Source organism: Felis catus, chromosome A3 (genome assembly GCF_018350175.1).
Source record: "Felis catus isolate Fca126 chromosome A3, F.catus_Fca126_mat1.0, whole genome shotgun sequence".
NCBI lineage: Eukaryota > Metazoa > Chordata > Mammalia > Carnivora > Felidae > Felis > Felis catus.
In genome coordinates, this window is record NC_058370.1 from 129,419,207 (window position 1) to 129,443,899 (window position 24,693).

Sequence of the window (24,693 nt, forward strand, 5' to 3'; positions counted from 1 at the left end):
AAGCGAATCGCACCGAATCTCCTTTAATCCTTGTAATCACCCATCTACCAGGCTGGTGTTATAATTTTCACTCCATATCATTAGTACATAGAAGATCCAGGAGTTTAACACAAAGCTGTGCTTAAAGCTGCCCTCCTCACCACTGTCCACCCTGGTTCATCTGAAAAATTATTGTGTGAGATTGCAGGTCTGAGAAACCAGTTCGAAGTGAAAATTAAAATTGCTTGAATCTGGGGTCAGATAGACTCAAAATATAGTGGCTTTCAAGGCAAAAAGATATGACTGTCCTATAGTCCCATCATGAGGTGGTGAGTTAGAAGTGCCAACTTCAGGGCAGATGGTGAGGTCCATCTCCTGACTCTTCTGGTTTGTGATGAATGTCTCCGTTACTGCAGGCAACCTACCGACAACACTCATCAGCAGGTGTCTTCAATTTGTTGTAGTTGATTGAGAGCAGGAGTTGGAAAGGAGGCCCAGTCCTCATGATTCTGACCACGATTTCACCATAGCTTTGGAAAGAACGGTGGGCTGCAGGTGGCAGGGGAGATGTAGATAAGCACGTATGTGCAAACAGGGGGGAGGAGTGGGGAAGTCAGCAAAGTGTGTCGGGTGATACTAATAACTGCTGATGATTGCGAGATCCTCCTCCGGCAGGCACCCCTGCTCAGGGGCTGACCTCCATTATCTCATTTAATCCTCCTGGCAGCCCGTCGAAGATGTGGTTGAGGCTGAGAGCAAGGAACTTGCCTGTGGTTGCACTGCTGGCAGGTATCCAGTCAGGATTGGACTCCAGGTAATCTTAAATCTTCTCCGCTATGTGACATTGTCCTGAGGACTCAGAAGGGAACAGATTAAGACGGGCTGGAGAGACGGTGAGGAAGGCTGCTTGGAGGTGATCCCTATATACTTGAGTAAAACAATTCCTGCTAACCTTTTTATCCCTCTTACATCCCTTCAACATTTCGGGTGTGATTCAATGGTTTTGACCATCTACTTCCTTACATTTATTTGGGTGTAGCTAACCCATATGGCATCAGTAATTATAATTAGCTAGCTAATCGGTTATAATGATCACACTCTATTGCATGTCTTAGCACCATTCATATTTATGCACACTTCATTCCCTCCATTTTTCTTCCTGCAACTACAGAATGCTGAGGTTTTCTTTCAAAGTTTCTTGTCTTTTCCTTTTTGTATTTTGTCTCAGATTCTAGTACTGAACCAAAAAGAAATTACATAAGGCAAGCTTTCATGGTATGTTCAATGAGAAAAAAAAATCACAAAAAACCTCGCAAGTATTTAGAAAAAGTCTTTAGGTACTTGGCCTTTATCGTGAAAGCTGTTATTATAAAGTCAACTAGAAATGATAATCCGTTTGGCCTTACAATGTACCCAACCTATGCCCAGAGATATGGCTAATCTTTACTGCTCTGTTACATGAATCAGAAGAAAGTGTTCCCTCTCTGCTTGTACATTGTCAGGCAAGAGGGAGGTGCCTTGCTGAAAAGAAGCAGGTATCTCTTCCTCCAGGTAGATGTGGCTGTGAGCCAGGATACAAGCTTGGCAGGTGGGATGAGGGGTGGGTTGCAGCCCCCACGCACTGATACACCGGGAAGCTTTGTGAAACACATGAATGGCACAGTCAAGCATGCTCTGTGGTCTTGCCTTGCCTGTCATCATTATGGCTACGTAGGTAGATGCCTTGTTTCCTCCCACAGAGGAAATAGCAGGTAGAATGCTGAGTATTTTGCATTCATTTCTCATAGTCTTACAATCTGTTAGGCGGGTAATAAGGAGACAGACCCAGAAGTTAAGAGCACATAGTTATCAAGTGTGGGAGTCAGGATGCAGACTAAGGTCTGATTAATTCTAAAGTCTGGCTCATTCTTGCTGGTAAACTACTGCCTCATCTCTGTACTGGAAAAATCTCCCAACTTGTTGGATGGCATCGTTAGCATTTATGAAAAAGGGTAGCAAACAGAATCTCGTGTTGCTTGTGCACATCAGACGTTTCCCCATTTCTCTGTTCAATCTCTTTCTATGATGTATTCCCTCTTCTTCTCATTGGTAAATATTCAAATCCTAGCTATCTTTCTCGATGCTGATCTCATGCTGCTCTCTCCATACAGGTTTACTTGAATCACTTAAATATGGACATAATCTCCCTCTTCCAAATCCCCAAAGCACATTCTTTTTCTGCACTTAGGGGTCTGATCTTGTTCGAAATTCCATGATGGCTGTATGTCTGTATGCTTTCCCACCACCCCCCACATTGGGCTGTAAATTCTTGGATTCTGAGACTATGTATAATTTTTCTTTTGTCTTTTTAAGTCGTTTTTTGTCTTTGCATTTTGTCTTTTTATTACCTTTGCTTGGCATAATGTAGTAAAGGAACTTAAGTTTGGTTGGCTAAATAAATGATTGAATTAATTATTAGTCAACACAAATTAGGGCTTATTTTTTATTTTTTTTTTTTTCAACGTTTATTTATTTTTGGGACAGAGAGAGAGAGAGCATGAACGGGGGAGGGGCAGAGAGAGAGGGAGACACAGAATCGGAAACAGGCTCCAGGCTCTGAGCCATCAGCCCAGAGCCTGACGCAGGGCTCGAACCCACGGACCGCGAGATCGTGACCTGGCTGAAGTCGGACGCTTAACCGACTGCGCCACCCAGGCGCCCCAAGGGGCTTATTTTTTAAAAACATATTTTTGGGGGCACCAGGGTGGCTCAGTAGGTTAAGTGTCTGATTTCAGCTCAGGTCATGATCTCACGGTCTGTGAGATTGAGTCCCGCATCGGGCTCTGTGCTGACGGCTGGGAGCCCGGAGCCTGCTTCAGATTCTGTGTCTCCCTCTTTCTCTGCCTGCCTACCGCCCGCCCCCGCCCCCGACATCCTCTGTTTCTGTCTCTTCCACAAAAATAAATAAGCATTAAAAATGAAAAAAAAAAACATTTTTTTAAAAAATGTATTTAAACCACCCTTGCAAATAGAAATAATGACAAATTTGGGGTAACATATTTTAAAGAAAACCTTTACAAATCAAAGAGCTGACGTGGCAAATGTTATGGGCTTAATTGTATCTTCCTCAAATTCAAATGTCATCATCCTAGTCACCTGTAACTCAGAATGTGATCTTATTTAGTAGCAGGGTCACTGCAGTTAGTTGTGAAGAGGCTAGAGAGAAACCTTGCATTACCCAGAGGGGAAGAGCAGTTTGAAAGGCAGCAGATTTCTCATCTGAAACCATGGAAGCCAGAGGAAGTGGCACAAAATGTGTCAAGTGCTGAGAGAAAAGAACTTCAACTCTGGATTTCATATGCAGCAAAAACATCCTCTAGGAATGAAGGGAAAATACGAATGCTTCCACAGGAAGGAAAACTAAAAGAATTTGTTGCTATCAGAACTACCTTCAAAGTACGATTAGAAGAAATTTTCTAAGGAACCTAGGTGGCTCAGTTGGTTAAGCATCCACGTGCTGAACATGGAACCTTCTTAAAATTCTCTCTCCCTCTCCCTCTTCCCTGTCGCATGAGTGTGATCTCTCTCTGAAAAAAAATTTTCTAAAGAAAAAATAACAAAAGAGGCTTGTCCATAGAAGAAGGAAGCACAATAAAATGTATAAACCTAGAGATAATATAATCGGCTATCTTTTTGTACATGAATTTTTAAAAATTATATTTGGTCGAAGCAAAAATTATAATGTCTGATCTGGGGCTCAGTGTATGTAGAGGAAATTAGTCATATATATTTTATTTTATTTTTCAAATTTATGTATTTATTTATATACTTTATTTATTTATTTATTTATTTATTTATTTATTTATTTATAAAACTCTGTTTATAGAGGGGGTGGGGGTGGGGGCAGAGAGGGGAAGAGAGAGAATCCCAAGCAGGCTCTGTCAGTGGTTAGCCCAACATGCAGCTCAAACTTACAAACTCTGATCTGAAGTCAAGAGTTGGATGCCCAACCAACTGAGCCACCCAGATGCCCCAAGTCATTTATATTTTAAAGGCAGGATGAGTAAAGGGATGTATACTGAACCAAGATTTCTATATTTTACTTAAATATGAAATGTCCATGTAAAGACTCTAATGTTATACATGTATATGGTAAAACCTAGATTAGCCATGAAAACTACTCTTCAAAGTGATACTAAAAAGTGCTAAGTCAAAATGAGACTAACAAAATATTCCAGTAATTCATTAGAAGGAAAGAAAAAGGAAGACACAGAAATGAAAAGTCGAACAAGCAGAAAGCGAATAAAAAGGGCAGATTTAAGCCCTAACGAATCAATATTTAATTTAAACATTAATGGTCTAAATACAGATTAAAAGACAGATTGGTAGAATGGATAAAAAATGGGACCCAACTTTATGCGCCTTCAGGAAATTCACTTAAAACATAACAATATAGGTAGTTTTAAAGTAAAAAGGATGGAGAAATGTGTCCTGCAAATATAAGCAAAAAAGATATTCAGTACTGCTTTGGAAGGCACCCTTGATATGACACACAGGACAGGAGGGTTCTTGAATGTCTGAGAGGATGGTATGTGCAGTGGTTACTTTTACACTTTGGTAATTTAGGTATGCAAATTGTAATTTTTAGCAAAATGACCAAAATAATTATAATGGAGTATATAACCTCCAAACCAGTGGAAGAAACAAATACGACGAGATAAACAGCCAACTTAAAAGGAAGGAAAACATGGGGCACCTGGGTGGCTCAGTAGGTTGAGCATCCGACTTCAGCTTAGGTCATGATCTCGCGGTTTGTGGCTTCGAGCCCCGTATCGGGCTCTGTGCTGACCGCTTGCTCGAAGCCTGGAGCCTGCTTCAGATTCTGTGTCTCCTTCTCTCTCTGTCTCTCTCCTGCTCACGCTTTGTCTCACTCTGTTTCTCAAAAAAAAAAAATACATGTAAAAAGGAAAAAAATTAAAACGAAGGAGAACAAACTTGCCATGAAACAGGTGGGGTAAATAGAAAGATGGGGGTGGGGATGGGCTTCGGAGGGGAGAGGCTAGAATGAATGGTTTCTAAGGCACTGGCAATGAGGTGGTTCCACAAGTGTTCCCTTCAATGTATGTTTTACATACTCCTCACAAGAAGAATTTTAAAGGGGGTTGAAGGGTCCAAGTTCTATTTTTCAATGGGCCACCCGTGAGAAAGTAGTTTCTTCCATGCATTGGAAAAGTGGAGATTCAGTCTGTCCTTGCCTCTGTTTCTTATGTCTTTAGAGCTTTGCTCTGTGCTCTCCCATCTGGTTTAGTGTTCTCTCATGACCTCACCCCTGAAGGGAGGGGTCTACCCTATAAACATTCCTCTTTGCCGGAACCTTCTTCTCAACTCTTACACATGCTCAAGCCTTTCTGCTTCCTCAGTTCACCTTCTAACCTAGCTTCTGCCTGTGTTTCTCGTCTGGGTGGAATTTTCTAGAGTCACTCTCCTCCACTTTCCCACCCATGCCTTCATTAAAACATCATACTAGTAGAAACTCTTCTTGCCTAACTCATCAATCATCTGCTTGGAATAAATGCATGCATGCATTCCTTATACCTTTACCATTTGATTTCTTAGCAGCATTTGGCAAAGAAGACCACCCACTTGCTTTGGAAACTCTCTATTCCTTTGCCTTGAATTTCTATTCTTGTTATCTTCTTTGATCCCTTTTCATCAGTATCTTATTTAGGCTACTCTATGTTTTTGTTTGTTTTTTCCTTAGGACTTTCCCCCTTCATATTCTACATATACTTTTGAGTTAATTTTATAAATTTCTTTGGCTTATTTTTGTTTAGCTATTTGTGTGTGTGCGTGTGTGTGTGTGTGTGTGTGTGTGTGTGCACGTGTGTGTGTTCTTGTTTTGATTTCTGCCTGGTGATACTCTCAGATCTTTATTTTCAGTACCATCCTATCTTCTGAACTCCTGATTTATATATTCAGCTAGCTACTTCTTAGATCTCTCATTCGAATATCTCCTAGGCATCACAACCCATCCTGTCTAAAATGGAATGTCCTGAACCTGCATTGCCCCCTGTTTCCAGCACTAGCATCTTACCCAGCTGCCCTAAACACAGATCTGGGTATCATTTTGATTCTTCTGTGGATAAAGATTCATAAGGTCCTACTTCTCTGTTCCCCGGCCACCATTTCACATCTCTACAACTACTGCCTCTCTCCATCTCCCATTCCCACAGAGACTTGGCTATTCTTGCCTTTTATTTGGATGACTGCAGTGACTTTAAGACAAATCCTGCCCCTATTTTTCCACCCCCAGTCGTTCTCTCAGTGCTGCCAACCTGACTCTATCCTGCCTATAATTTACTCAGAATGGGCATGTTTCTCACCTACTGGAAACCTCTTCCTTGGCTTCCCATCTCCATTAGGATTTAGTCCAAACCTCTAAATAAGGGAAACATGAGTGCCTGCCATGTGGGGTGCCCAAGGCATCTAACATTCTGGAATCACACTGTCCATTTAATATTTAAACAGCATGGCTGTAACCTCCATTCCACAGGAAACCTATCTGCCTCCTTGTATCTCAGAGTTCTTGTGGGGAGAATGGTTGGGATTTTTTTCTGGTCATCTGATCAGAAAGTTCCCCATTGAATTCCTGATTGTTCTACTTCTCACCTCACATGATTGCTCAATACTTCCTACATATTAGGCTCCATTCTGGAAGGCCTGCTCCTGTTTTTATTTTCTTCCAAAGAACTTTAATGCAAGGCCCTAACTGGCAGTTACTGGGGTTGGGGTGCTCGGCAGTTAGGGATTTTAGCACAGTACTTGGAATAAACCGAAAGCACTCATTAGTTATTGCTGTCATAAAAGTTCCTTGGCCTCACTCCCCACTTCTCTATCTCTTTACTAGAAGACTTTCCTCACCTCTTGCTATATTAATCTATGTTTTAATTATCCTCGTGCTTTCCCCTGGGCTGTCCACGGAGGCAGGAAGTTCCGTCTCTTGTAGAGAGCCATTCATCTCTCTCTACCCGCCCTCCTTTGCCACATCAGGCTATAACCAAGGTTCCTCTCCTTTCTCAAGCAATAGATCCATCATGGTGTTTCTCAAAACAAAAAAAAATCAATTACTCCAGAGGTGAATTGTGTTATACCCCTGGAATAAAGAAGAGTAGCCATAGCAGATGTCTTGTTTACTAAATAGCACTTTTAATTCCTGCTACACGTGGCTATACAGCCCTTTGCTATGTGGCCGCGACTTCTCTCTTGCTCTCTACTGTGAGGATTTTGAGTGGCAGATAGCTCTTGTACTTCTAGAGTCCTCTCTGCCTTCGCATTGCCTTCTTCTCTGCTTCTTGGAACACCTCACCACCAATCTCTTTTGTAGCTAAAACTTTCTAAAAGTCACATTTTTAAGTTAACCCCTTCGGTGAGGATCCCTCGATGCTCTGGACTGGGTTAGATGCTCCTGACATGTGCCTTCAACCCATGCTGTTTCCCCTACTGTGGGAAGTATCCCATTTCACCATAATCATCTGCCTGCTCTTTGAGGGCAGGGGCTGTTGTCATATTTGCCACAGTAAACTGTGGCAAATAAAGTCTTTGATACACTATAAAAATCAAAACACCCCTGTCATAAAAGTGAAAAACACATGCATGACTCTCTTCTGAGTAGCTCAGAGGAATCTTCATTGACCTTCTCTACCAATTTTGGAACGGGACTGCCAGTCAAGCAGGTAGACGATACTTGCTTCCCAAACTGGACAATTTCTAAAATTCTTACCTATCTCTGCTGTACTAATACTCTGTGACCTTAGGTCATTTTTTTTTTTTTTACAAAAGTAAAATAAACAAAAACTCTATTATTTCTTATAGCTTCCAAGCAGAGTGAAAACATTTGGTCTTCCCTATTAGATTGGATCATGCTTCTAGGACATCTTAATTTAAGGCAGGCACTCAGAAATAGCTAGATTACTAGAATGGTAATTTAGTAAATCCATGTAGCATGAATTTTCTATCATATTTGCTTACAATGGGACTCATTTATATCCTATTTTACTTTGACTCATTTGATTTAATTGTTCTTGAAATATTCTACATTCTCCTTATAAACTTAGATCTTCAGAGTATTTCTCTCATGTAACAAAGTTATTTTTTACAGACTTAAGGGTAAAAGAACTACAACCCCATTCGTCCTTCCAAAAACCTTTGATGAGTTATTTTAAAATTGGTTTAGTTAATATTTATAAAGTATTATAAAATCATAGTGACATGCACTCTTTCTAACAAATGATATCCAAGTTACCTATGATTTTAAGCGGTTTTTACATAATGAAGATAATTTAAAACTCTTTGGATCACAAAAGTATTTCAGATAAGTGTCTGATGTGAGCCTCACAGTCGCCTCAAGCAATAGGGGATTGCAGTACTCTCATCCCTGTTTTACAGGGGACAGCATGGGAATATGTGACTTTAATGCAAGGCAGACATTAGTAATATCCTTTTTTGAACTTGTAGAAGATAGACGACATTTCCTAGTTTGATAATATATTGTATTTCCATACAAATATCACATGAAAAATAAAAGCCAAAATAAATAAACTCCTAAGAGAATATAGTTGTGTCAAGCACAGGTTAAAAAGAACTAAAACTTTGGGGCGTAATAGCCGAGAATGTGCAGTGCAAACGTACTTGAAGACTTTTAAGTTCCTTGATAGAGTTAACCATTAGACTAAAGTGGTAAAAATATGAGGTGACCTTCACATTTAAAGCTGGTGTTATCAATCTTCTGTAAACAGAACATTCAGTTAAGAAAATCCATTTTTAAAAACGATAAAAAATGGGTGTGCAGCATCACAAATTCTAGAATTCCATAGAATGTTAGAGCAAAAAATGATCTTTCAGATCTGCTAGTATTATGAAACTTCAAAGAATGGCAGAATTCTGATGGCACTGAGAGACGCTCTAGGAGTTCCCCGGGACAATGTCATGTTTGGGTCCAGATACGTGAGGGAATTTTCATAATCCTTAATGCATGGAGAAAAAAAAACTAGCAATTTTTTCATCAACTCATATATGAAATTAAAGAATTGATTTTAATATGTTAATGGTTCTAATATTTTAATTGTTCCTTGTTTTTAGAATTGACAATGTTTTGGTTTTACTTGGAGAACTAAAAATTGGCAACCCTATCTCAGCTCCCCTCTGTCCTTCTTTGGGTGTGTGTTAGGGAATTTTATTAGTCTGTGGCATTCGTCATTGCTTGGAACTGTGTCTCCTGATTCCCACGCCAGGTCTGCCCCAGCAACCTGTGCCAGCTCAGATAGCTGCTTTTCTTCTGTGCCAAATCCAGCAGCCCATTAATATTCTACTCACTAATTCATAGGCATTAAAAATTAAAAATCTATCCCTTTTGTCAAGTACTTTTCCTTTTATTAATGATCAAATCACAACTGAGGCAATTGATTAATAACCTTTGTGGCATGCATTTCCAGCTTATTGATAAGGTCCGTCCGAGTACTATAGCGAACATGAAGGAGAGCTTATTTAAAAATTATCAGAGCATTTAAAATGAAGGTAACTAAAACCAAGCCGGTCACAACAGGAGAATTGTGGGAAATTCCCAGGGGGGGGGCGGAATTACTTTCAATGGTAATTTTAAGTAGATTCATTCTCGAGCATTGAGCCTCCAGAAGACAGCATCTTAAATACAAATTTTATCCTCAGATAGCAGAAAAACTGTTAACAGCTGGAGTCCAGGAAGGAAAATGGCCTTGAGTATGGCGAAATTCCACAACACGCTCTAAAAGCAAGCGTCTGATATTCTTATTTATATAATTTATCTTGAGAGGGAGGCAAGCAAATATTTAAAAAACGAAGTCAATGATTTTCTTTTTATTTGTTCAGACAAATGAAAAAGTCAGTAACTGAACTCCTGATGTGATGTGCTCCCAGGAGACAGGACCACTGCAATGATTTTTTTGAGCCTTGTAATTACTGCCAGTTTGCAAAGAGCACGCACATTTACATAATATAGAGCCATGTGTTATCCATACAACAAAATGCAGGCTACCACAGCTGGAGCTGGCAAAATTAGCTGGACCTATGGGGGAATTAACTGTTTTAGTTTCCGTGGAATGTTCCCAGGATGCCTAGACAGGGAGATATTTTAGAGGTTGATGATAGGAACAGATTTTTCCTGTGATGCCTACCATTTCTGTAGATGGCACATACAAGGTGCAACAAAAATTGAGCAGCAAAAAATGAGAAGCGATCCCTTATCTTTATCTGATGCGCTAATATTTGCCAAACCACTTTCAGTCGGTTCATCCCTGTGAGAAAGTGCATGGAGCACAGGTGGGGGAAGTGGGGTTATCACGGAGCATGCTCAAAGAAAGCCACTTGGGTGGTGTTTCAAGCGGAACGGAAACTAGGGTCACACTACTGCAGATTCATCCTCTCTGCCACACCCCAAATCAAACAAACCTGTTTGTTACTCAGTGTCTTAGGACATGCTTACATCTTCGAGTTTACAAGCATGTTCATTTTATCCAGAAGATGCCATCACCTTCTCCTGAGTCCTGTCATGACCACGTGCTCTTACACGTTGAGTCTCGGAGCGGGGATCTTGTGGAAGAGGGTGGGAAGTTAAGTGAATGCCCCGAATTCAGCCCAGATCCAATCCCATGATTTGGTAATTGTCTCCAGGCTTGTAGCTGGCTGTCCCCAACACAAGCTTGGTCCTTGTCAAAGCTGCTGTTACAGAGAGAGGATAGTCACAGTAGCCTTGTCCAACCCTCAGAGGGCTGAACAGCCATATGAACAGATGAGTAGGTATAAAGAACTAAATTAATACCAATGTTGGACCCCTAGCATATCCATCAATAAATCAACGGGCCTGCCCCAAGCTGTGGATGGCTCAGTTTCAGGTAGGCTGAGTTTCTCCAGCACTGACGCTTTGCCCCTTCTCTTCGCCTGGTCCAGCTGGAGCAACGTCCGCAAATTTCTTGAGTTCTGTTCCCTTGTGAGTTTTGGTGTGACTTTTGGTGTCTGTCAACTTCTAGGGAGATCTCTTTCACTCTTGTAATCACCTAATGATGTTGTGGCTCCAGACGCTGACTTCAGTTTACATTTCATTCAGATTTTAAAATGCACGTGAACGAAGTTCAGATTTTATCTCCAGAAACCCTTAAGACTTCTGCCTCCTTGTTCTGCCTTGTGATTGTTCTGGGTTCCAAAGCAAATCGAAACACGGCTAACTTCCAAACCACTGCCGGAGAGACCCAGCACAGAGGAGCCAGTGATAGATGTGAGGTGCACAGGGTGGAGTTACGGGTTGTATGTACACCGAAATGGCAGGAGAGCTTTCTGGGAAGCGATGACTCACACTCCTGAGGGGACATGGACAAGGTAAGGCCTCTCTTCCGACACGGGCTTAGAGAAAGGCAGTCTTTGATTCTCTCGTCCTCTCAGATTCTAGGTGACGGATCCTTACCCTTCCTTCCATCTTCCCGTATTTCCTGCCTCCCGTAAGGGAGGACAGAACTCTTGTTGTGCCCCAAACCCAGAGGTACAGAGGATGTGGAGATGCGCTGATCAAACTCTTACAGTCTGGACAGCTCAACTCTCTCTGTACTTTGGGTCCACATCAGCAGAAAAGCTTCAAGTCGTTCTTGTTTTTGCTTAGGCTAAGGCAAAAGATCATTTCTGCTCCAAAGAACAGATGTCAAGATGATGAAGAGGGGTGCTGAGGTGGCTCAGTCAGTTCAGCATCTGGCTCTTGATTTCAGCTGAGGTCATGATCCCAGGGTAATGGGATCAAGCCCCACATCAGGCTCCATGCTGAGTATGGAGCCTCCTTGAGATTATCTCTCTCTCCCTCTCTCTGCCCCTCCCGCTCTCCCCTGCTCATGCTTTCTCTCTCTCTAAAACAAAGAGGAAGAAAAAGAAAAGGTGATGAAGAAACCAGACTATTTTGGAGTCCCTGCCCCAGCAGTCACCGTGTACTATGACAACGGCAAGGAATCGCCATTGTTCCATTGTTGTGTCTCTGATGCTGTCTGCTGGCCCCGCTCTCTGTCCGCTCCTCCTTACACTCGGGTTCCTGCCATCTTTAGGGACCAGGGGCATCCCCATTGCTGTTTATTTCAGTTTTTCTTCTCTTTCCTCTTCTTCGTGTTTTGCTTCTTCCTAACAGTAATAATAATTATTAGCATAGTCATTTGTTACTATGATCAGTAAGACCAGGCTCCTGTATGAAAGGAGCTCACAAATCAATACAAGGAAGCAATACCCACATGCTGCGGCAGGTCTCTGGAGAAAGCCTTCCATGCCAGCCTGGGCGATCAGGGCAGGAAAGCCTTCCATGCGGGGTGGCTACAGTGGAAGTTCACCAGGCAGACTGGTGAAGACGATGGGGAACGTGCTAACAAAGGTTTCCTGATACAGCAGACAGCATAGGCAGTGGCCTGAGATGTGGTGGTAAAGGTGGGCGATGTATTTGTTTGTTTAACTGCTTCCCTTCTGCAGATTCTGTGCCTTTACTGGGGAGAGGAGCGGATTAGGGCTATAGCTGGAGACCGGGGAGAGCCAGGTTGTCCCGGGAGGATGAGGAAAGTAGATGCCAAGTGCTGAAAATTTTTCCTCGAGACAGCGGATGTCTCATTAACAAACCTAGACCCCAAGCTCTGAGACTGAATTCTCACCAGCTGGACCCATGCCATTATGACCAAATCATGAGTGACAGATGAAAGAAAGACCTGAGATGCAAACCACATACCAATTTAGCAAAAGAGCCCTCCCAGGATTTCCTCAAAGATCCTGAATGCTGAGAAATGACACCATTTCCTGGCTTAATAATGCAAGTTTGAAAACATTTCTACTGACCTATTCCATTTGTATCGATTGACTTAATTGTGCATGAGAATTGCCTTTGGTGATGATGGGCATTGTTTTAGGGAGACCATGGAAAGCTTTAGACTTCTGTTCCTCAATTTTCCCACTCTGAGATACAAAAGCTTGCTTTTCCAGAGGATGAGATGAGGTTCAGGAAACCAAGCCCCAGGAAGACTCGACATAGCAGCCTACTATGGTCAGGGTCCTGGCCTCTGCCTCACAAGCTGGGCTCTCTGGAGCATGGTAAATGAGAACATCAAACCATATGATCTCTAGAGCTCTTCTGCAATGTTACATTCTGCTGAACTTTGAGTTATAACTGTTTACCTTTGAGGTATAACAGTTTATCTTTCCAGGGCAACTTTTGGTAGACGAGTGGCAGTGGCCATCTGAGGGGGACCAGGATGTGCCTGGGGGTGGGGGGTGGGGGGAAGAATAGACAAAAACAGGAGAACTCCCATGTGAATGGCTGGTTGTTCTGTGACAGGCCTCTTCTATCTTGATGCTCAGTGCTCAGCTCTACCCATCTAAGTCATTTAGCATCAGGTGTAGACGCCTGTGTCATAGCAAACTCTCCTGCTTGCCTACACCCTTTGGAATCTGCCAGTTCCCTGCCTGAGTGTGATTGCAGAGTTCAGCTGTGCAGTAAGTTAATTTTTCCCGTGTATGTCCTGCTCAAGTGAGTAGCTTCTGTGACAAGCTTTGGCTTTTGTACTTTTCCACTCTTAAAATTCACATGCTTGGTCCTGCGAAGAATGGGAAAACATGGCATCTTCTGAGGGCTCTGGGTCAGAAAATGGAGGACACACAGTTTGAAAGGCAGACCCCTCAATAATATATGACAGAAGCAGTTTCATGATGGAAGCCATGTATCTTTTTAATGTCTACAAACAGCCAACTCAAACCTCAAAATGAGACCATGGAAAGAGAACTCAGTAAAAATCAAGACACCTTGAAACTTACTTAGAATGTACCATCTTAGGAAGAGCCGTCTTCTGGATCAACTGTGAAATTATTATTCATATGTAACCCATGACATGACCTTCTAATGTTTTGATGCAATTCCCCCTTCTAGAAACAGTGAATAAAATGCAAAGCGAATATTTATCCCAGGAAAACTTCCTAGGTTTACAGAACAGTCTGGCTATCTGTTGACACTTCCCAGGTGGATGTTCAGGCTTTCTTTGACATGCTTGAACATTATGCATGAGCGATTTGGGTTATAAAACCAGTTTGCAAATAAATGAACTTCAGAAATCTGTTTGACAAGAAGGCAAAATAGTGATCAAAGTGTTCAGTTGATTAGAAGGGGAATAGAAAAAATTAGGAGACAAGAAGAAACAGGAATGAAGGAAAGGATGCATGATGTGTGCATATGTGATCAAACCTGCAACCAGACAGCTCTGAGGCCTCCGGAGGACAGACACACTCCCTCTTGGTCTTTTGGGAGCCTATGGACTAACAGGGCTGATGGTGGATGTACTCTTCTCCTCTCTTACAAAGTTCCTTCACTTATGTTCCCTCCTTTCATCTTCTCAGCAATCTGCTAAGGAAGCAGGAAGGGGCAGGACCGCAAATCTTGTCTCACAGACAAGACAGAGGGAAGGGACTCGCCCAAGGAAACCCAGTTTGTTTGTTTGTTTGTTTAAATTTTTTTTCAACGTTTATTTATTTTGGGGACAGAGGGAGACAGAGCATGAACGGGGGAGGGGCAGAGAGAGAGGGAGACACAGAATGGAAACAGGCTCCAGGCTCTGAGCCATCAGCCCAGAGCCTGACGCGGGGCTCGAACTCACGGACCGCGAGATCGTGACCTGGTGGAAGTCGGATGCTTAACCGACTGCACCACCCAGGCGCCCCTGTTTGTTTGTTTTTTAACACAGCCATGATAGAGGGGGGCTTGCCAGTGGGCAACTCCTTCCCTTATAGATGGCATCCGGGGTCCACCTTTCCCTTAAGCAAAGCCCTTGTTCTGTCATAAGGTAATTGGAAAAGCATCTCACTTGCGTGTGTGGCCTTTACTGGTCCCTGTTCCTGAGACCAGACTTGCTCAGAAATCTCTCTCCAGAATTTGTATTCTTCATTTCCTATATTTCCTTGGAAAAGGCAGATATTGATTCAAAGATAATTTCTTTCTTAAAAGAAAGGAAAGAAGGCAAGAGGGTGGAAAGGACGGATGGAGGCTGCAATGTGTATGGATTACCTGGAATATCACTCAGCACTGAGTGTACAATGACCCCCACATTTCTCAGCCCGGACCGGTCGCCCTTCTCTTCACTGTCTTTGTGCTCTGACTTCAGGGATGGCCTCAGCAAGGCACACGTGTCACCTGCTGTTTCTCAGATGCACCGTGCACTTGCTCATCACTTCCCAATAGGGAGCAGGAGTCAACTCTCAGGTCTCCTCTTCCTTCTCTTTGCAACTTTATCCTGGACTCATTGTGATGATGGCCAACATTCATTGCAGTGTGTATTACTCTTCTGTTGTTGCTATAATACATATCTATAAACCCAGGGGCTTAAAACAATGTGAATTCGTTATCTCACAATTCTAGAGGTGAGAAGTGTGAAGTGGGTTTCGCTGGACTCAAATTAAGGCTTGGATAGGGCTATGTTCCTTCTGGAGGCTCCAGGAAAGAATCTGTTTCCCGGCCCCTTCTAGCTTTTACAGGCCACCACATTCCTCGATTCATGGTCTTCTTCATCCGTATTCAAATCTGGCAGTGTGGGGTCAAGCTTCTTCTCATGCTTCTTAAGTTTCTTCTCGGCTCTGTCCACCTGCCCTGCTTTCCACTTGTAAGGATCCTGAGTCTTCCACCCTGGAAGCAGGGTCCTCACTGGCTTATTCACCATTACAACCTCCAAATACAGTGAATGGAGGCTCAGGACACGTGTCTCCTCCCCAGGCCACTTTTCTGCATGTCCCCTCCCCGGAGTTCCCCACCATACTCTTTGGTAGGTTCCCAAGTCCTTGAGGGCTATCTTGGGGTCTTACCCACTCAAGGTGTGCCTCCCACTACCCCGCACAGTGCACATCCACCACTGCGTGTGATACTGCCTCCCTGCACAAAAGGGTGGGCAGGGCTCCCAGCCTGTAGCATAATGTGAGTTACTGTCCTCACCTGCTTGCAGGGCACAGATCCAAATGCACCCTTGAGGACAGTCCTTCTAGCTCTCTTCTTCTCCGTGTCTGACTGGTATTTCTAAATGAGAGAATTCTGACCAGCATTTCTAAGTCTTCTCATCATCCCCCTGATCCCTCACCAAAAATGACTCCTGAACTCAGAACAGTGAGGAATACCGAACGCAAAAGGTCAAAATACCACTGAAATGCCTGGTGGATTCCTGCCTAACGTTCACAGGCTTGTAGGTGCAGCTTGGCAGCTGCCTCCTTCGGGAGTCCTAGACTGAATGCTGCGTTTCGTCTTGAACACTTTGAAGACAGACCCCGAGGAGAAGCAACTACAAAAAATCCCCACCACCCGGCAACTTCATTTCTGCTATTTTGATATTAATTGCTAGTATCTTAGGGAAGTTCTAATATGTGAACTTTCGAGTCAGAGAGCCTTGGGTTCAGATTGCAGGACAGCCACTTCCTTTATTTTTATTTCTTTATTTTTTTTATATTAAATATAATTTATTGTCAAGTTGGTTTTCATACAACACCCAGCGCTCATCCCGACAGGTGCCCTCCTCCCTGCCCATCACCCGCCCTCCCCTCCCCCCCCACCCCCCATCAACCCTCAGTTTGTTCTCAGTATTTAAGAGTCTCTTATGGTTTGCCACCCTCCCTCTCTGTAACTTTTTTATTTCCCCTTCGCCTCCCCCGTGGTCTTTTGTTGAGTTCCTCAGGATCCACATATGATAGCAAAAGTAATATTGAAGAAGAAAACCAAAATGGGAGGCATCAAAATCCAGGACAGCCGTTTCCTAAGTGTCCTTTCTAGAGTGATTCATCTTTTGGGCAGGACCCCTGGGTACAAGGGAGGCTGTACACACAGAGCACAATGAAAACACCACCCCCTAGAGTTGTGCATCACCAAAGCCCCGTCTATAACTTCACTAACCCGCAGAATGCGGATCTGACCTTGCCACACGTATGGCTTATGGGTGCAGATTCACAATATTGTGCATTTAAGATGCTTGGCATATATTCAGGTCACAGTAAATATCAGTTGACGCTGTGGTTTGAAGCTGGCTCCTGGGAAGCTCTCCCGCACCCCAGGCTGACAGTGTTGTATACAACCACTGGCAAGAGGGTGCTTTCGGTTCTTTCAGTGCAAACAAACATGTAATTTGGCTCCTGAAGGATTGGGGCTGATTATTGTTTACGACCAAGTGTTCCGCTTTCATCGGAGTGAACTCATTAGGCACAGAGAATGAAACAGGTGTAGCCCTCTGGAGAGTCAGCACCATCCACAGCTTCTCTGCCCTGTCACTCTGGCTTGGGCATAGAGAAAGGAAGGAGTGTGGTAGGGCAAATACCGCTGCCTGGGTGATCTGTCTGAATCTGGACTCAGAACACAGTGCCTACCCATGGAGCTCTTTTACTGTAGCAAAGGAAGAGTCTGACTCCAGTTTTGATGTGCACCCCTGACAGCTGTCCAGCTCTACCCGCCACCCCTTGCGCCATATCTGGACAAACTGATAAGAAAGCCAGGCGTGCCCTCCCTCTGTACCAGCAGGATGTTCAGGCTGTGAAGCCCCTGGACCTTGTGCACAGGTCACTCTGACCCAGGCTCCTAACCACGATATCCACCGAGCCACTTTCCCCTCCCTTCACTTGAACTATCCCTCAGCAATTTGGCTGCCTGTCCTGCTTGCACGAGAAAGTTCCATTATGTGAGTAAGAAATCTTTTTCTAACCATCTTGGTACGGGTACAGCACCATCAGTCTCAATATCAAAACCAATTTTGAGTGGAAGGTTGGTTCCATCTTCCACTGGGCAGCCATAAAACACTGATTTTTCCCTTAATGCTTGAGTTTGGAGACAGCTAGGATGGAAGGAAAAGAATCTCCGACGTGAGGTTGGAAGAGCTGAGGTTCAGTCTTGTTTTAGCCAGTCATCAGCACTGTGGTGTTCGTGAAGTGGCTTACATGCGTTCACATTTTTGAAATGGGGCATTGTGATTGGTCAATGGATAAAGACTTTAAAGAGTTTAACATTGTGTTCACATGTAGTAGTTGCTGGGTTCTTGTGCTGATTCAACGGGTCAGTGGCTTTCAAGTGCTTAACACAGTGCCTGGCACAGAGTGGGTAGTCAATGAGTTAGCTTTCTTTCCTGTCAGCTTTCTCTTTTCTTGATATTCCTTTATCACTACTAAGAAATTCAGTGATAGATCTTTACTTCTTGCTAAGCTCCTCTCTCGGTGTCCTGTCCAAACCTGGTACCAGGTTATCTGTCTGAAAATTAAACTCCGGTCAACAGAAGACACCGGATTCCATGACGCTAAGTAGCAGAGTGGGCCAAGGGTTGGAGAGGTGGGAGGGAGTCAAAAAATCTAGAGTTGTTATCACCTGGTCTAGACAGTAAGGCCTTGGAACTATCATCAACAAAGGCCATATGAAAAGAGGAAACCAGATTATTGGCTTTGAGGGAAGAAGTGTGTGTTTTGGGGCAGAGTAGAGGTATATTGGCAGATTTGCTAAAGTAAAAAATCATGGACTCAGACTTTTATGACAGCGCATTTGGGAAAAAGGAGAGTAAGCAACAAAGAGAGGAGAAATCACACATTGGAGTGGATGCAGGCAGGGAGCTCAGAGTCTAAATGAAAAGGTGATGGTCAAGAAAGGACTCTTGTAAAACACTCAAGGGGGGTTGCAGTTACAAAACACTCCATAGTTGAGGGTCTTGTCATTTTGAAGACAGCATTAAAAATAACGATAGTTAACATGATCTGCTTTTGCTATGAGGCAACAAAGCTATCAATGATGATCTTTTTCTTGTTAGCTCAGTTTTAGTTGCCATTTCAGAGAAAGATTTGATAATCCTTGTTGTTGCCTGAGATTTAGGGTGACCTTTCTTTGACACCTGGAGAACTCTCTTCTTTCAGAGGAACAGTTCTGTTTTCTGGCCAACTCTCCTTTGTGGAATAACAGAATTCTAGACTGTCAGAGCTAGAGTGACCTTACTGATTATCCTGAAGGGTTCAACCCTTCTTGCTACAGGGGAGGAGACCAATGCCTAGGTAGGTTAACTTCCCCAAGTCATACAAGCAGTTAATGATGGATTATCTGCATTTTTCCTGTGTCGTACCACAAGTGACCATCTCTCAGAATCATGAGAAACGTTATTGATCCATTCATACATTTCATGTGAACTTGAGGGTTTTTTTTAATTTTTTTTTCCCTAAACTTTATCTGGTCTCTGATAAGATGTTTTGAAATTGATCCCACCTTACTATGACCTTCCATTGAATCTTAAAATTAGAGGACAACATATTCGTGATAAACCTTCACATCCTGTACGTGCAGGAGTTCTTTTTCCAACATTTCCAATCAGTAAACATCTAGTTTTCTTTAACAATTCCAGAGACAGGAGCCAACGCAGACTCTGAGTCACTCTGCTTTCTCTTATTCATTTTTTAGCCCAGTGCCCCCTGCCTGAACCAGCCTATCCCTTCTTCATTTTTATCTTAATTCCAAAACTTAAATCCTTTATTCTTTGGCCAGAAACATTTTTTTTTTCTCAAAAAGCATTTTCTCAGTTCCACCTAAGCTTTCTTGACCCTCTTCTATTGGTTTGTTTGACTTTTTCATCAATTGTTAAAGCCTTTTTAAAATGAGAGCCTATTGCAGAGCTTGGTGAAATGTTTGTAAAAACGAACAGGCCCGCCATTTTTTTTTTTTTTTTTTTTTGCTTTCATTTTGATGATTATGATTGTCTCTTTCATGTCACATCCCCCTCATGGAAGAGGCACAGTGCAGGTATTATTGCTACAGACGATGAAACCAAGGCTGAGTGAGGCTACTTTGTTCCCAGACATCCACACAGCTGGGAAAAGACAAGATCTTGAACTGGCACATTGAGCTATATATATCATTTGAGGGGCCCCTGGGTGGCTCAGTTGGTTAAGCGTCCGACTTCGGCTCCTTTCGTGATCTTGCGGTCTGTGAGTTTGAGCCCCACATCGGGAGCCTGGAGCCTGCTTCGGATTCTGTGTCTCCATCTCTCTCTCTGCACCTCCCCCTTCCTCAATCAATCTCTCTCTCTCTCTCTCTCTCTCTCTCTCTCTCTCTCTCTCTCTTTCAAAAAAATAAACATTAAAAATTTTATATATGTCATTTGAGCTCAGTTTTGTTTTTGACAACACTCTGTGTTCCTCTCTTTAAAGCAATGTCTTGGTGACTGGAGGGCTAGGAGGTATTTGGAGGAATGTGGGCGAGTTATCTGTATCCCTAAAATCAACCCTATGCTATAATCTCTTGCCCCATGCCTTGTTTCTGATAGTCACATGCGTCATACGTGATTTACTTCTCACAGTTTTGTCCGGATTGAGTACTCATTCCCTTTCTCTCACCCTGCCTTCGTATCTGGCCTAGATCTCTTCGTATGGAAGCACAGAGTTTTTCCAGATTGTGTCTAGCTTCCCAAATTCACGGCAGCCATTTGCCTTTGATTTCTACACTGGAATTTTGCCTATGAAATGTGTCCAGCTATTCCTAGGTAATTTCTCAGTTTCAGACTAATTCTAATCATGTTGAAACAAAACAGACTTGTGAGACATAAGCTCACTTTCTAGATTCTGACAACTGGCATTTTTTCATCTTGTTCTAGAATTAGCAGTGATTTGAAGGAGGGATGGGGAAGAGTAGGCAGCTCTTGGCAGCTGGCACGTTGGGGGTCAGTGAATGGGGAGGAAGACCAGGAACATGGCTCTCTGCTCTCTGACCCTCAGCATCATCGCTGGTGAGACAGGCACACTGGCACTGACGTGCCACTCTGCTGTGCGTCCATGATGGCACGTGGGAAGTGCCCTCACAGTGACGGAAACACTGGAGGCCCGCAACAAATGGTGATTTCTTCTTTTATAACAAATGGTATCCGGCCTGAAAAGTGCTGTGTGAACTTCAAAGGTCTCATTATTATTGTTAGTTCTCTCTTTCTTGGGTGCTTAGAGTTTCACTCTTGAATTAAGGGCCACTCCCTTAGCCTTTTTGGAACAACATTCAGTCACAAAGGTGGCCTTTGATCTCCCTAAATAGGCCCCACCCCGGGTTTTAACTACAGTTATAATCTCCAACTAATCATAGTGTAAATGCTGGTAGCTTGCAGCCTGGAAGGGGTGAGGTTGAGTGAGCTGGTATCCTTACCCACCACTTCAGCGTCTCCATTCCTAGATTAACCAGATAAGTGTGAGAAAGAGCTCTGATTTGCCCTTTTGGGAGTCTTCCTGTGAAAGCAACTAGTCATTCTGGTCAAGGAAGCTGTGCTGTCCTACCCAATCCCCAGGGGGTAGGCAGAGAACAGACAATAGGAGTCAGCACAGTATTCAGAAGCATGAGCCTTGGAATCTGACAGATGGGTTGAATCAAGTCCAAGATCAGCCATTCTGCTGCTGTGCGTACTCAGCAAGGCACGCTACGTCCCCCTTCCCTCATTTATAAAAGGGAGGCCATGCTGCCCGCTCACTGGGTTGTGCGAGATCGAAAACAGAGAATGTGTGTGAGGCTAAAGGAATGTTCCTTTTCTTTCCAGACTTTCTGTTGATGAGCTGATGTCTGCCCCATCAGGCTCTTCCTCTCCATGCCAGGGAATGTCTCCCTCCTGAGTCCCAAACAGTGAGTATTTCCACTTAAATGGTTTCACAGCCTGCCTCAAAGGCCAAAAAAGAACATATTCCTTGTACACTTATTCATTCATTTACCACACAATAATAGTTTTTGTGATGGTTGAGCAAATGTGACGTGAAATATCTCAGTTCGACTGTGTTCCCTCATGTTTGTGCATTTAACCCAGGTTCCTCTTTATGAGTTTCTGCTCTAGCTCAGAGATTTCTTTCTGCTGCTCTTTGTTCTGCTTGTAGATGTATCTTGTTGGGTGTCCAAGATGAGAGAGAGAGAGAGAGAAAAAACAGAAAACAAAGAAGAAAACCATTTACATGTTATGATTTATTGCCAAAATTGTTATGGTGGTGAGTGGGGATTCACTCTAGTTTATGAATAATATATTTACACTATTATGTCTCCTGGTGAATTTATAAGATTGATGTTCAAAAGAGAGACTCTAAGTATGATGAATCGCTACCACATAACGGTAGTCAATCTTTATCAGCTTCCATTCAAAATGAGCTGGAATGGTAGCAGGGATGCTCTGAGAGGTTTCCAACTTTTGCTTTCTGCTACATTCTCCCCATTCCTTTGGAGAAATGACATTGAGTGTCAGAGCCAGTTGTGATTGCGTGGGTGGGTATGCTGGGATTTATTAATAAGGAAGGGGAGGCAATATGTACGATTCAGAGAGAATTGGGGCTTTTGGAGTGACTGAAGCATTGTAATGTCAGCACCTGAACATGGGCTGCCTTCAGATAGGCAGTGAACTTCATGGAGATTCAAGCTGGCGTTAGAGAGACATATGTAGATGGAATGAGACAGCATCCATTTTTCGTCCAATGACTTGTTGTAGCTGGAAGTAATGGAGCATTCTGGCTTCACTCTGCTTAGGTTTATTTAGTGCCTACTGTGACCTAAGCCTTGCTAGAGGCATTGGGATACATCAGAGAACAAAGTAGAGGAGTCCCTGCCCTCTGGAAATGTAACATGCTACGGGGCCAGAGACAGAAATAAAGTGCTAAACAAGCAAATATGCAGGAAGTCAGGTAATGAACATGTTAGGCTGAAAAATAAAGCTGGGTTGCAGGGATGGAGAGTGCGTTAGGGTGGATACGGGGAAGATTTGCCATTTCCTTTTTAATCAATTTGGGCTATTTGAGGACCAAAATAAAGGAAATGAGGGAGCAAGCCAGGAGGAATCCTGGTGAGAACGTGGCAGGTCATAAAGGGGTGGAAGCGAGCTTGACGTGTGTCAGGTGATTGGAATGGGGGAAGCACCAGAAATGGATGCAGAGTTGGAAGGCAGCGCATACGTCTGTTGGGAGCGCCGGTGGAGAGTGAGGCGAAGGGCAGTGGGAAGAAGCTGAGGCCACCCATGTGCTGAAAGTACTGCAGCACGTGCTCAAGGCCTCCTATGTGCTGGGCTTTCAGGGGATTCGGAGCATCTAGATCCTTACGTATCCCATACAGATCTGTGTTGCTCCCACTCTGAGCTAAATCTCTCAGAAACTGCGTCAAAGAAATGCTACCACGTACCATGTTGTACGTATTTAGATCCGGGCCACCTGGCCTCACCAGCCACATGACTCCAGCCCAGTCATCCCAGGACTGCCTCTCTGCCCCCAGAGTGGTTATGCCTCTGAGCCTCCCTGCAGCTGGCACAAGATTTTCTGTCTGTCAGCTTCCCTCCTGGCTCCAACATTTATCTTCTTTGTTTTTTCGGCTAGGTTGGTTGGTCAGGGGTTTTGCTCTTAACGTCCTTCCCGCTTCACCACATCTTCAGGCACTTTTCCTACCCACTGCCCCCAGGGTCATCTCTTGACCTCTCTCCTCCTGGCCTTCGAGGTGATCACAGGGCATGAGTAAGACAGAATCTGCACCCTCAAGCATCTTTCGAGGAGAGAACGCCGGCCAACCCACCGGTGCAGGTTGACTTAGATTGAGATGCGTGCTCTGCTGGAGGAGCAAATAAAGCGACCTGTGAGTCTGGAGAAGGAGGATAACTCCTGTCTGCCAAGGGAAGGAAGCAGAGGCTCACAAAGAAAGTGACCTTTGACTCGGGCCTTGAAGGGTGAATGCTATAACGCCGGGCAGAAGGGGCGAGGGCTGGGAAAATGCATTCCACGCAGAAGGAGCCATTGGTGTCAAATATATGCATATATAGTGCATGGTATATTTCATGAGCTCGAGTCAACCACGGTGTATGAAGGGAAGCAGTAGACCATAAGACAACCAGGGAGAGGGCACTTTATCTCAGAGGCCACGAAGAGCCACTGAGAGATTCTTAACATGGCTGGAGGGAGGTATTGTATTAGATCGATTAGTCTTAAGGGAATTGTTCTTCCTAACACGCCATAAATTGGTGGAAATGTACACTTTGATGATGATGAGCCTGTGTGTTGTGCCTTATAGAGAGAATCAGGGGAGGTGTAAAAACCTGCAGATTTATCATTCATCCGCATTGAAAATGATGCAGACTTAACATCTATGGGTGCTTTCTGTGTGTCAGGAATTTATCTAAGCCCTTTTTGTAGAGATGATCTTATTTACTATGAGGCTATCAGAAAGGTACGGTTACTGTTTTAATATCAGAAACAAGGGAAATTTCCCAAGTAAGGGAAGGATGAGGGAACAGCTAGAATCATACAGTCAGATGACAAGGGGTCTTTGAGGCCATGCATAGCTTTCCTACTAAGTGAGGGAAAAAAGAGGAAGCCAGCCGGGAGCAGTGCTCTGTCCTCAGTCACCCACTGTTAGCAGTGGATCAGGGGCTGGAGTGTGGGTCCAGTGGCAATGGGTTCTGAACTAATCTCCCAGCAGGAAGATTGTGCTGAGCACAAGCCCCACCCTCCCACCGGGGTTCAGCACACCCTCTGTCAAGTTAGTCACAGATGACGTATTTAAGCGCCCTCCTTTCTGTCAGGTGACAAGCCCAAGAAACCACTACCTCATCAATGATTGACATGTCACCATTAGTGATGAGTCCATATGGGTTAATCATCTCCTCCCCCTTATGACCTTTGAAAATTGGAATGGCCCACAGGGGGCAGTATTTCAGGTGTGCACTACCT

At 43.7% G+C, this 24,693-nt stretch overlaps 1 long non-coding RNA gene across 1 annotated transcript in view; it reads left to right on the forward strand.

The window, feature by feature from the left end:
• Positions 1 to 518: 518 nt before the first annotated feature.
• Positions 519 to 24,693, forward strand: part of LOC123384613 — a 269,390-nt gene continuing 245,215 nt past the window's right edge. Inside the window, exons 1-2 of the long non-coding RNA XR_006595981.1 lie at positions 519 to 793; positions 21,549 to 21,631. This is a non-coding gene — a long non-coding RNA (uncharacterized LOC123384613). The remainder of the gene's footprint in view (positions 794 to 21,548; positions 21,632 to 24,693) is intronic.